The sequence below is a fragment of the Papilio xuthus genome, unplaced genomic scaffold (genome assembly GCF_000836235.2).
Source record: "Papilio xuthus unplaced genomic scaffold, Pxut_1.1 DF825928.1, whole genome shotgun sequence".
NCBI lineage: Eukaryota > Metazoa > Arthropoda > Insecta > Lepidoptera > Papilionidae > Papilio > Papilio xuthus.
This window is the reverse complement of record NW_013532721.1, coordinates 690,611-700,529: the sequence shown is the minus strand read 5'-3', so window position 1 is coordinate 700,529 and position 9,919 is coordinate 690,611. Positions and strand designations below refer to the sequence as shown.

The following is a 9,919-nucleotide window of genomic DNA, read 5'->3' as shown; positions in this document are numbered from 1 at the left end:
CCGCCGATCTACGGACACCTTTTTTTAGTGAACCAAGTATTTATTACATTAATTAAATTATTATTAATAAGGATATTATTTGTGTTTTGTGTCAGATGAAAAGATAACATTTCTCGGATACGGATATAACAAAGGTCTGTTACTTTTTAAATAAATTATAAAAATATATTTTTAATTTAACCTTCCATTTTACTTTTAGTTAAAATATAAAGTTTTAATTATTATTTACTTTAGAAACACTGAAATGCAACTGCAAATCGGAAATAAAAAATTGGCAGAATAAGATGAACAAAACGATAAATGAGTGACCGAAGAGGTGTCGACTGCGGTACCTACACCTATCTGGCAATGTTTGTCCGCTCACAGGAAAATGTCGGGCAATTAAAGAAGCAATCTAGAAGCAAAGTCACGTTGTGTGGCGTGCGCTGGTTACTGTGACGGGTCCTTTAACCCCCAGCAGTTGCGCAACTCTCGGCCCTCGCCCGATTATGTCCTCACATAAAGCATATGACAAACTTTTGAAAATCGGAAAACAGGTAGCATCACCTTGATTCAATACGCGACATCTTGATTACTGGCGCAAACTCATTCCAATGATTTTGTAACTCCGGCTTCGGAGAAGAATGAGTCACATCACATTGCTCTTATTTTCGTCATAATAATTATTTTGTAGATTGAATATAAAGGTGACAAAGTTGACAGTACCTTACCATTAACTTATTTTTAAAGGAGGAGCAATTAGCTATCGCTTAAAAGTTTGCCTTGCAATATTTCTCCCTCTATATTTAAGGCTTTATTTCCCAGCATAGACTTTGTCAATAATAAGCGTGCAATTTTGATCGATGCTATAATTAATAGTTTCGAAGGTTTACGTGAACTTTGTACTTAGAAGGCAATATATTTGATAGATGACGTACTCACAAATATTTAAAAACTGTAGGAATAATTTTCAGATATTCGTGCTTTGTATAAAATATACTTATATTATACAGCATTCGTCCGGTTGAAATATCAGTGTTTACATTAAGTTTTGTAAAAAAATGTGGCATTTATTTGGATGGACTTAAAGTTTTAATTGTAGAACTGACTTTGCGACAAATAGTTAGACGGTCAGCTTACTTCATCGCTAATTCAAGGCTACTGACCTTGGACTTGATAAAAATTAATATGAAAGACGCATCTAAAAAACGTGTATTTATTTAACAAATATGCCCATTTTGTAGACCTTACTTTGAAATAAATTCTTTAACACGGTAGTTGAATTAAGAAGAGTTTATAGTTGAGGTAAAACATTTAATTTATCAGTGTATTTTGTTTTTATAGTATTTAATTTTTCCGAGTATTTTGCTTAACTCGTGGAGACGCTCCTTTAATGGTTAGTTGCGAAAGGCTTAGGGCTATAGGTTAAATTATTAGTTCTAACGCATGCTTATATTGATGTATATCTATCGGTCAGTCGCCCGGGACTCAGTCCGCGCGGAATAAAAAAAATATTTATTAATAGCCTAATGCCCGAATACTGAAACGTCACTCAAATATGTAACGGCGTCTTAAAAGATAAGACCACGCTTAAACTCCAATATGAAATTCTCAAACGTCAGTTAAAGGCGCATCTCAATTTTGAGGCTACTCAAGTAAGACGATGCTTACAGGCCACTCAAACCGAATTTCGTATTCTCAATCGTCACTCAGTGTCATTTTTCTGTCAAATGAACTGTCATGTCGACTTAAGTTTGCCAAAAATTTAAGAGCGGTCGTGAGGCATCTCAAATCTCTCTCAAATCTCAAAAACCTTACGAGGAACCATGTCAGTATCGTCATTATCATCGCTTTCGGACCATGAAAGGCCTAGTGTGTGTCGGCGAAACCCAAAAAATCCTCGATTATTTTGAAAAGTATACGGATGCGGAGTTTCGAGCAAGGTTTCGCTTGTCTAAAGAAACAGTATTGTATTTGGACACCGTCTATGAACCACCACCACCATCGTAAAACCAGAAACACAGTTGAACGGCTTTTTGGCGTTCTAAAACGAAGGTGCATTCAAGTGGGGATGGGTTTAAACAAAAATGTTCCTGCTGGCGTCATATCATGTGCAGTATTGCACTTTTACAGGACGATTCACTGTTAGAGGAGGACATTATGAACATGGAAGAGTTTACAGATCCACCTGTAGACAATGAGTATAATGAAAATTTCAATGTTAGAATAACCTTAATAATACACATTTCTCTTTTTCAACTTGCTTTTATTTTTAAAAACATACAATCTTTATTATTAACAGTGGCAGGTTTATTTTATCTTAATTTAAGTATTTGCATTTCTAGCTTATGTTTATTTATCATATGTTTATATTCTAAATCAGCGTTTCTTAGCTTGGCTCTAAAATAGGCTTGCTAGAGGTCATCCCCATGCCTTTTTTGAATTGTTTTTTTTTGCTTTTACCTTTCCTGGAAAAGTTTTAGCAATAAATATATTTATCAATGTAATAAAAACTTATTGAATATTTATGTTCAAAATATTTATCTTGTAAGCAATATAAAATTCTCTCTTAACCCTTAAATGCATATTTTTTTTTAAAATGCCATAAATTGAGAGAGGTGGAAAATTTTACATAGATTATGGGAAAATGAAGAAATAAAACTTTTTCTTTTCTAAAAAGTATATTTTATAAAAAACTTACTGATGTGAATCTACATCAGTATGCATAACGGTTACTATTAAAAATTTTAATTGAGTACTATTCTGCTGAACGATGGTCTTCTAGTTAGGCTCATTGCAGTGTATAAAAATCTCTGAAACAATTATTTTACCGGCATTGCGCTCCTTACAGGATTGTGCCCAATCTTCAAATGCCAGTATGAGCAAACACTAGGAAAATGCTCCATTGACATAAATAAAAGAATTCCAAAGATTTTTTTAACTCCCCAACAGTAATACTAAAATATATTAAAGGGTTTTTTTTTCCACTGCATATAAGTTAATTTCATCAACAATTTTTTAAGAAACTGGTGTAAAGTAATGCAAAAAACATTTATATGGTGTATCAAGTTCAGTTATAGCAGAGTCTGTTGTACTTGGTTGGCAAATTATTTTTGATTCATCATACAATATCATACAAACTGTCTTTTTTCCAAACAAGTTTCCTTTAATCAAACTACAAAATATTCATGACCTTCTTGCATGGATAATGAAGAAATAATTAATTAATAAATAATTACTCAATGAGTCAGGAAAATCTTGAACCAGTGGTGGATCGCTATAGGTAGGATCTTCATGATCCTCTGCATCCTCGTCTTCTTTCTCTTGAATTATCTCTCTTGCATAAGCTAAAAAGGTTTCGTCATCTTCACTTTCATCTTCCAAACCATCTTCAGAAACATTTCCGTCTTCTAAAACCGCCAATAGTTGTTTTATGTCTCAATTCTATGTGCCAATTTTCCGAAAATTCTGAAAGAATAATAATAACAATTCATGTAAATAAATTACGTATCTATAACCAAAAAGTCAAAAACAAAAATATATCCACATGAAAAGTACTTCTTGCCGATTTTGCATACTGACGTATTTCTACATCACAAGTATAAAGTTATTATTTACAAAAACTGTTATTGAATTCACCAAAAAACCCATATACTGTGTTCTGCTTACCTGTATTTTCTCGTAAATCACAATATCAAAATAAACAATAATGTCCGGTGCATTCCATTCTACAAAAATAAGGTCAAAATTATTTATTTTTTGTTAAAAAAAAATTAAAACAGATATGATATTCTTTTATTATAATCTTCTTTGCTTTAAATAAAAAAAATACGAAATACTCATAACATGCAGTATTTTTTGAATATTCTTTGATATTTGGGAATAAACTCATCTTACAACTACACATTGTCTAACCCTTGCTGCGTGAACCGGATACAAAAAGTTAATTTTAAGAAAATGTAATTGAGAACAAATCTTTTCTACATACTCTTTGACACAGAACAGAGGTTGTTGCCATGACGTAAAAATGTTACGTCTACTTACGGAATCACGCGCTTAGATGTCTTGATTTGCGTTTGTGAATTCCACTTAAGTTTTGACGTCTCTTAAATTATAAGCACTGTTTACGAAAGTAGATATTTGAGTGACGTTTCAGAATTCGGGCATAAGTGTTCTTCCAGACTATGGTCTACATCTATGCCAAGAGGTTTTGCGAGATCCATTTATAAGTAATATGATACGGTATCGCGCTTATAAACTTGAAATAAAAATAAATATAAATAAATGGGCTCATTTCCATCTCGACCTTGAAACGTTACTTTGAATACGAGAAATTTGTCACTCTTTATTAAATGCTATAAATTGCGAGCAGATTAATTTAATTATATTACTCTTCCTATCGTTTAACGTGGTCGGGGTAAATAACAAAGTAATTTGGGAAAAATATTGTTGAACAGCAAAGCGTCAGTGACGCGTTTGACCGCATAGAAGCAAAAACTTCGAGGTTCGGTCCCTGCCATGTACCAATAAGTTTTTCGATTTTTGAATCTCATATGCACATTTACCCGACGTTCTTACGATGAAGGAATAAAGGAAGGACGGAAACAACGTGGTGCAAACTGCACACATCGGTGAAAAAATCTAAACATATGTGTGAAGTTAACCAACCCGCACTGAGCCAGCGCGGTTTTCTATGGCCTAGTCACCCTTTAGTTGGGTAGGCTCTAAGCCACTCGATGGGGCATATAATGAGCTGGCGATATTGCATAGTAGGCCAGTTTACATTTGATATACAAATCCCAAACGTTCCAGCTTCCATTAGAACGTAGCCGTAATCAGCGCGTAATCGTGTGAAGGTACGAGTATTATAACACAACGCTATTGAGCGCAGTCGTTGCAAGGTTTCTGTAAAAAGTAATACGTTAAAGCAACAAAAGATTGGTGCCTTTGCCTTAATTCTCACTCCCACGCTCGACTAAAAATTAATTAGAAGGTAATTATGTCATTAAATTCGTAACTACTTATTTTGACAGTTTCGCTGGTGTTTGCTGGAAAGGATTAGAATACTCTTTATTCAAACTCTATTTGAACTTAGGGGTTAGTGCTAGAACTTACTACGAGCATGACCTTTAATAGTCACCATTGTTATTTGTATATGTTGTTTATTTTTAAAAATGAAAATGAAAATTCCAGACTAATAGCATCTTTCGTCACTTTCCTAAAATTTGATATGAATCAACTTTAGATATTTGCAATAATTTCTGGGAATCACCCATTGTGCCGTTTGATTCTATGGATTCGAACGGCCCAATGGGAAAACATTCTCTGATCACTATGATACAGCATCGCATTTCTTTTGCCACTGATGTCAGCAAGGAATACGATACTAAACCAAATTTTCGTTGAACCCAATTTTATGACATCATCGCAGTCACATGGTAACGAATTCGCAACAGCCCAACCTCTGGGTTATTGGCCGCTAATTCGCCGTGATTGTAGTGCAATTCGTGCAATAATGCAGAAATTTAATGCTGCAATCGAAAATTAAATTTCAATAGGTAGATCTATTTTGTAGTCTATAATTTTGAGGTTGGTTCAAATTAAATGCGCTCAGGTGTGCCAGGTATCCGGACAAAAGCGTTTCCCAACTAAATATTTTAAACGATTAAAAGGTTGGTAAAAACTCCATTTGCGTAACCTTGAACCGTCGTAAAGCGTTAGCTTCGGGTCATGGGTTTTACTCGTTTGTACGTCCAAGTAATAAACTCATTGAAGTAGACATGCGTCGATTTAAGCGGTAGCTTATAGTAAAAGGGCGAGGTTGCTTACGATATTGTTAAAACAATTTTCGCACGTGAAAGGGAGTCATTATCTTTGACTCTAGGGCTGCTTCTTTTGAAAAATAATATCGTTAGTTGGAAAATTCTTCTTGAAACTAACAAAGATTTTTAGCATACGCCTTGATGACAATTTAAATTGAAGTTTTTTTTTTAGTACGGCTTCAGTGCTTTGTATGAACGTTTTGCCGGCGCTTCCCATTGCACAAATTTTCGTTTTGGTTCCAACACATCTTGGACAGGTATTGTGTATATTCGGAACTTTGCGTTTCCAACCGAAAGGCCAGGGGAGTGAATGCGGTAGGCGGGCGCGCAACACAAAATGAATTGTAGCGAATATGTGGCCGCACACCTTGATTATTACAATAATTAGCTATTCGATTTATAGCCAAGCTTGGACTGAAATCATTTCCAATGTAAGCACCATACTGACATCTAAAATATTTCTTAAAATTAAATCGTGCGTTTAATTATTTCGTGATTTTTAACGTAAAATATTCGAAACCTTTGCCATCCCTGATAGCAACTTACAAAAAGCCTACATTTTAACATCTACATACGTCCAAAGTAATTTGTTATTGTACGCAACGTGCGGCAAAGTTAAACGCATTCTTTTGATTTAAATGCATTTGTGTTGTTAATGTTTACGTTCTTTACGTAACTGTGAATTCGTCTAATTGTTCACCTCTGTATATAGTCTCAACTCTCGTTATTACTCAGAAATTAAATCTAAAATCTAAAAATTAACCCAGAATAATTAGAAAGTATTTTTGTAGTCTTTCTATCTGTGTATCACTGTCAGTATTATAATTTATCATAGTCTATTTTAAATTAATTCTTAAGTGCATTCATTATTATTTTTTACTTTTTAATGTCACATTATTTATTCAATTCAGATATGTATTTCTTGATAGTCATGAAATCTGAATTTAAGTTAACCACATCGAGTAGTAGTAGTCGGTTTCCACTGCCGAAAAATCCGTACAAAAACATATATTTCGATCTTTGTGTTATCAAAGAGATAATATAATATACTTCAGTATCATAGGTTTCATTTTTAAAACAAGAACCCCCGACGGATCTGAAACTTGTAGCCTTTATCGGCTTGACTATAGGTGTATCAATCCATTTTAATTAGATTATTCAAACTTTTGGGAGAAATTAAACTAATATGTAAATTTAAACAATTTAATAGATTTTATCTGTGAACAAATTGCTTTGTTTATCTGCTGCGTGATGTAGAGTCCGGTTGGGCGCAGATTTACGTCGTCCTTGCGAGGAATGCGAGGCCGCAGTGATCGCGGCCGCTCATGTTCTTTGGTAGCCAGTCCTCTTGTGAAACATAATAATTGTTGTTTTACACTCGATCATTCCGTATTCCGTGCATGTCATTATGACGCCAGCGCACATCCTGCGCCTTGGTATCGCCTCGCGCTACTCAGCGTTACCATTGTAATCCTAGATTTGTCATTAGCGTTCAATTGCTAGCTTTCAATGTATTATCAAGATTTAAGTTTTCCTTCTTGGTGTTTATTGGTAACGAATAGCATTGGCAATGATTTTACAGACTATATTATGCAATATAAGGGATGTAAGCTGGAATGGACAAGAAGAAGGAAGAATTTGGACATTCGAATGTTATAGTGTGATTAATAATTCAATAAAAAAGATTTTTTTTTAGAAAGGAAATTATAGTTAAATATACGTGGAAAAAAATTAATAACACCACAAAAACAGTAATTTGAATTGCAACCATTGTAGAAAGTGTTTTTAAACGTTAGTAAAAAGTTTGAATGGTTTCTAATAACATTATATTCAACGATATTCTAATTATATCCATGAGCGCATTACTGTTGTGTTAAATAGGAAAACAAACATATTTCAAGTGTTATTGGCCATACCAACAAATCATGTTAATTAAACAAGACATAAAAAAACTTGCGTAGTACAACTGCCGTTAAAGCCGCTTCCTTACTTTTTTTCTGTATCTGGTTTATTTTGCTTTTAGTATTTATGCACATATTATATATTGAGTCATGTAATTGACTTCTGATAGAGGACAAAATTTTTTACAGTATTTTGTTCCGCATATTTATTTTGCCAAAGAGTGATAGAGTCCACATCTGTTTAATGAAAAAACTTGACTATTGAAATACCTTATAGAAGATAGCACAAAGAAGTATTCTGCCTATTATGTGATTAGTTTCTAGTGAACGAGTGTTTAATCGCTTGTTTATATTGTTGTCAACTTTCTAGTTATAATTTGGTAACACTGACCCAATGACATATTTTAAATCAATGTCGACGGCCCTTGGGATAAATATAAAAACTTTCATTTTCCAATCGTTTTCCGTTATCATTATATTTATTACAAGTGTATAATTATGATAGAAGTTATTAACAAGTTGCCGCTTATCGATGATAGATGTGATTGTAAACGCATGTTTATAATTATGGAATTAATCTTGCTACCATGTGTAGGATTGAAGCGATTGTTAGTTTATATTGTCATCAACTACACGAGTTGAGTTAGTTCAATGTCAAGGATAAAAGTACTATTAATAATAGCACAATTATTTCTTAAATAAATGTGAGTAAATTAATAGTCCGATCCAACTATTGCACATCTATCCTTAATATACCTTTGGTGTATAAAGCGATCTGATTAATATGGAACTTTTCGATTGTCCATAATCATTTTTTTATTAAAGAGATAGTCATAATTAAACCTTTGTTCGATAGATTTTTAACGGATCTTGTACGCATAAAATCTTTTTACACACAATTTTGATAGCCTTATTTGCATTTTACAAATAAAAATTGATAGATTTTTAAGTAGTTATATCTTTAGGGACTGAAGTATGATCAATAAATCGATTAATGCACTGTTAATAAAGTCACTTTAAACAAACATTATTTTTTTTATCGAATCAATAAGGAAATTGAAAGTAACTACGGAAGTAGAACTACTATTTTACGGGTGTCAACAAAGATATCTGAGAAAGCGTACCTTCTATATACCTTTTGGAACGTGACGTAATGAAAAGACACGCCATTAAATACTTTAACAGTTCATTTTTATTGCGCAATATCGACAAAGTTCAGCCGCTGCTCTATATTGGGATTGCGACACTAATGTAGGGCTATTTTGCTTAACATATATTTCTTAATCCTGAAGCAATCTCTGTTAATATTTTGACAAAATTATTAATTCCTTGCACAACTCCTTATCATCAACCAGCTTTATTATTTAAGACTGTCGTGTCGATAGTTGTTGCTAACTAAGATATTACAGCCCTGTTGGGTTCGATACGAAATATACCTTAAATTATTATGCAATTTTCATTTTTTTTCACTTATGGTGCTTGTTGCTCTATCTTCTTTTGTATGTTTAACAATACAAAAAATAATTGTTTATAAATAAATCGAAGGGACAGTCAATTTAGTAGTAACAACAGATACGGCATTCAGGCTGCTATAAAGTCTTTGTTGTCAGCACTTCTGTTCTCTTACTTTTATAAAAACTTTACTTTTATGTACTTTTGTTGAAAAAACCTTGTTATGAGTATACTGATATCCGTTTACGTAAATTATTCTTATTAATCAGAAGCATGTAGATCAGGCATAACGAGGGCAAACTACTATTTCTCTCAGTCAGCGTTGACGACATTCAGATAGCTGTTTTGCAACATCTCTATTGACGATATCTAACCATCTATAAACTATTTAATTATGAATATAAAATACATCTGTTACTCTAAATAGCATAAATATTAGTGTGCTCATAGTAATTAACACTTACGTACAACAAACGTACGTACGTTACGTAATTTGATTTTTTGACATTTTTAGCGTGTTTTAATCATGTGACGCTAGACAGAAATTCTGTTGAGATTTTCTGTCACCGTACCGTACGTTTAAACTTGACCTTTGGTTAAATAACTAGTTTCAACTAAAGAAGTCACTTAATAATATTGTGTGCTTAAATTCTTAAGCATTTGTAATACAAGGTTCAAGAATTGCTCATTCTGTTAAACTAAAATATAATATTTTATGTCTTTGTGTCTTCAGTGGGGCGGAATATTTTATTATCTGTATGCATT

The 9,919-nt window shown here is 33.0% G+C and overlaps 1 protein-coding gene and 1 long non-coding RNA gene across 2 annotated transcripts in view; one reads left to right on the top strand and one right to left on the bottom strand.

Annotated features, from left to right (window-relative positions):
* nudC (nuclear distribution C, dynein complex regulator) overlaps nucleotides 1–9,919 on the top strand; it is a 28,441-nt gene that overhangs the window by 15,896 nt on the left and 2,626 nt on the right. The window lies entirely within an intron of this gene.
* LOC106125359 (uncharacterized) lies at nucleotides 3,207–4,100 on the bottom strand. Its single transcript, XR_001228268.1, has 3 exons — nucleotides 4,024–4,100; nucleotides 3,598–3,707; nucleotides 3,207–3,447 (listed from the first exon to the last, which is right to left on the bottom strand). It is a non-coding gene; the product is annotated as an uncharacterized LOC106125359 (long non-coding RNA).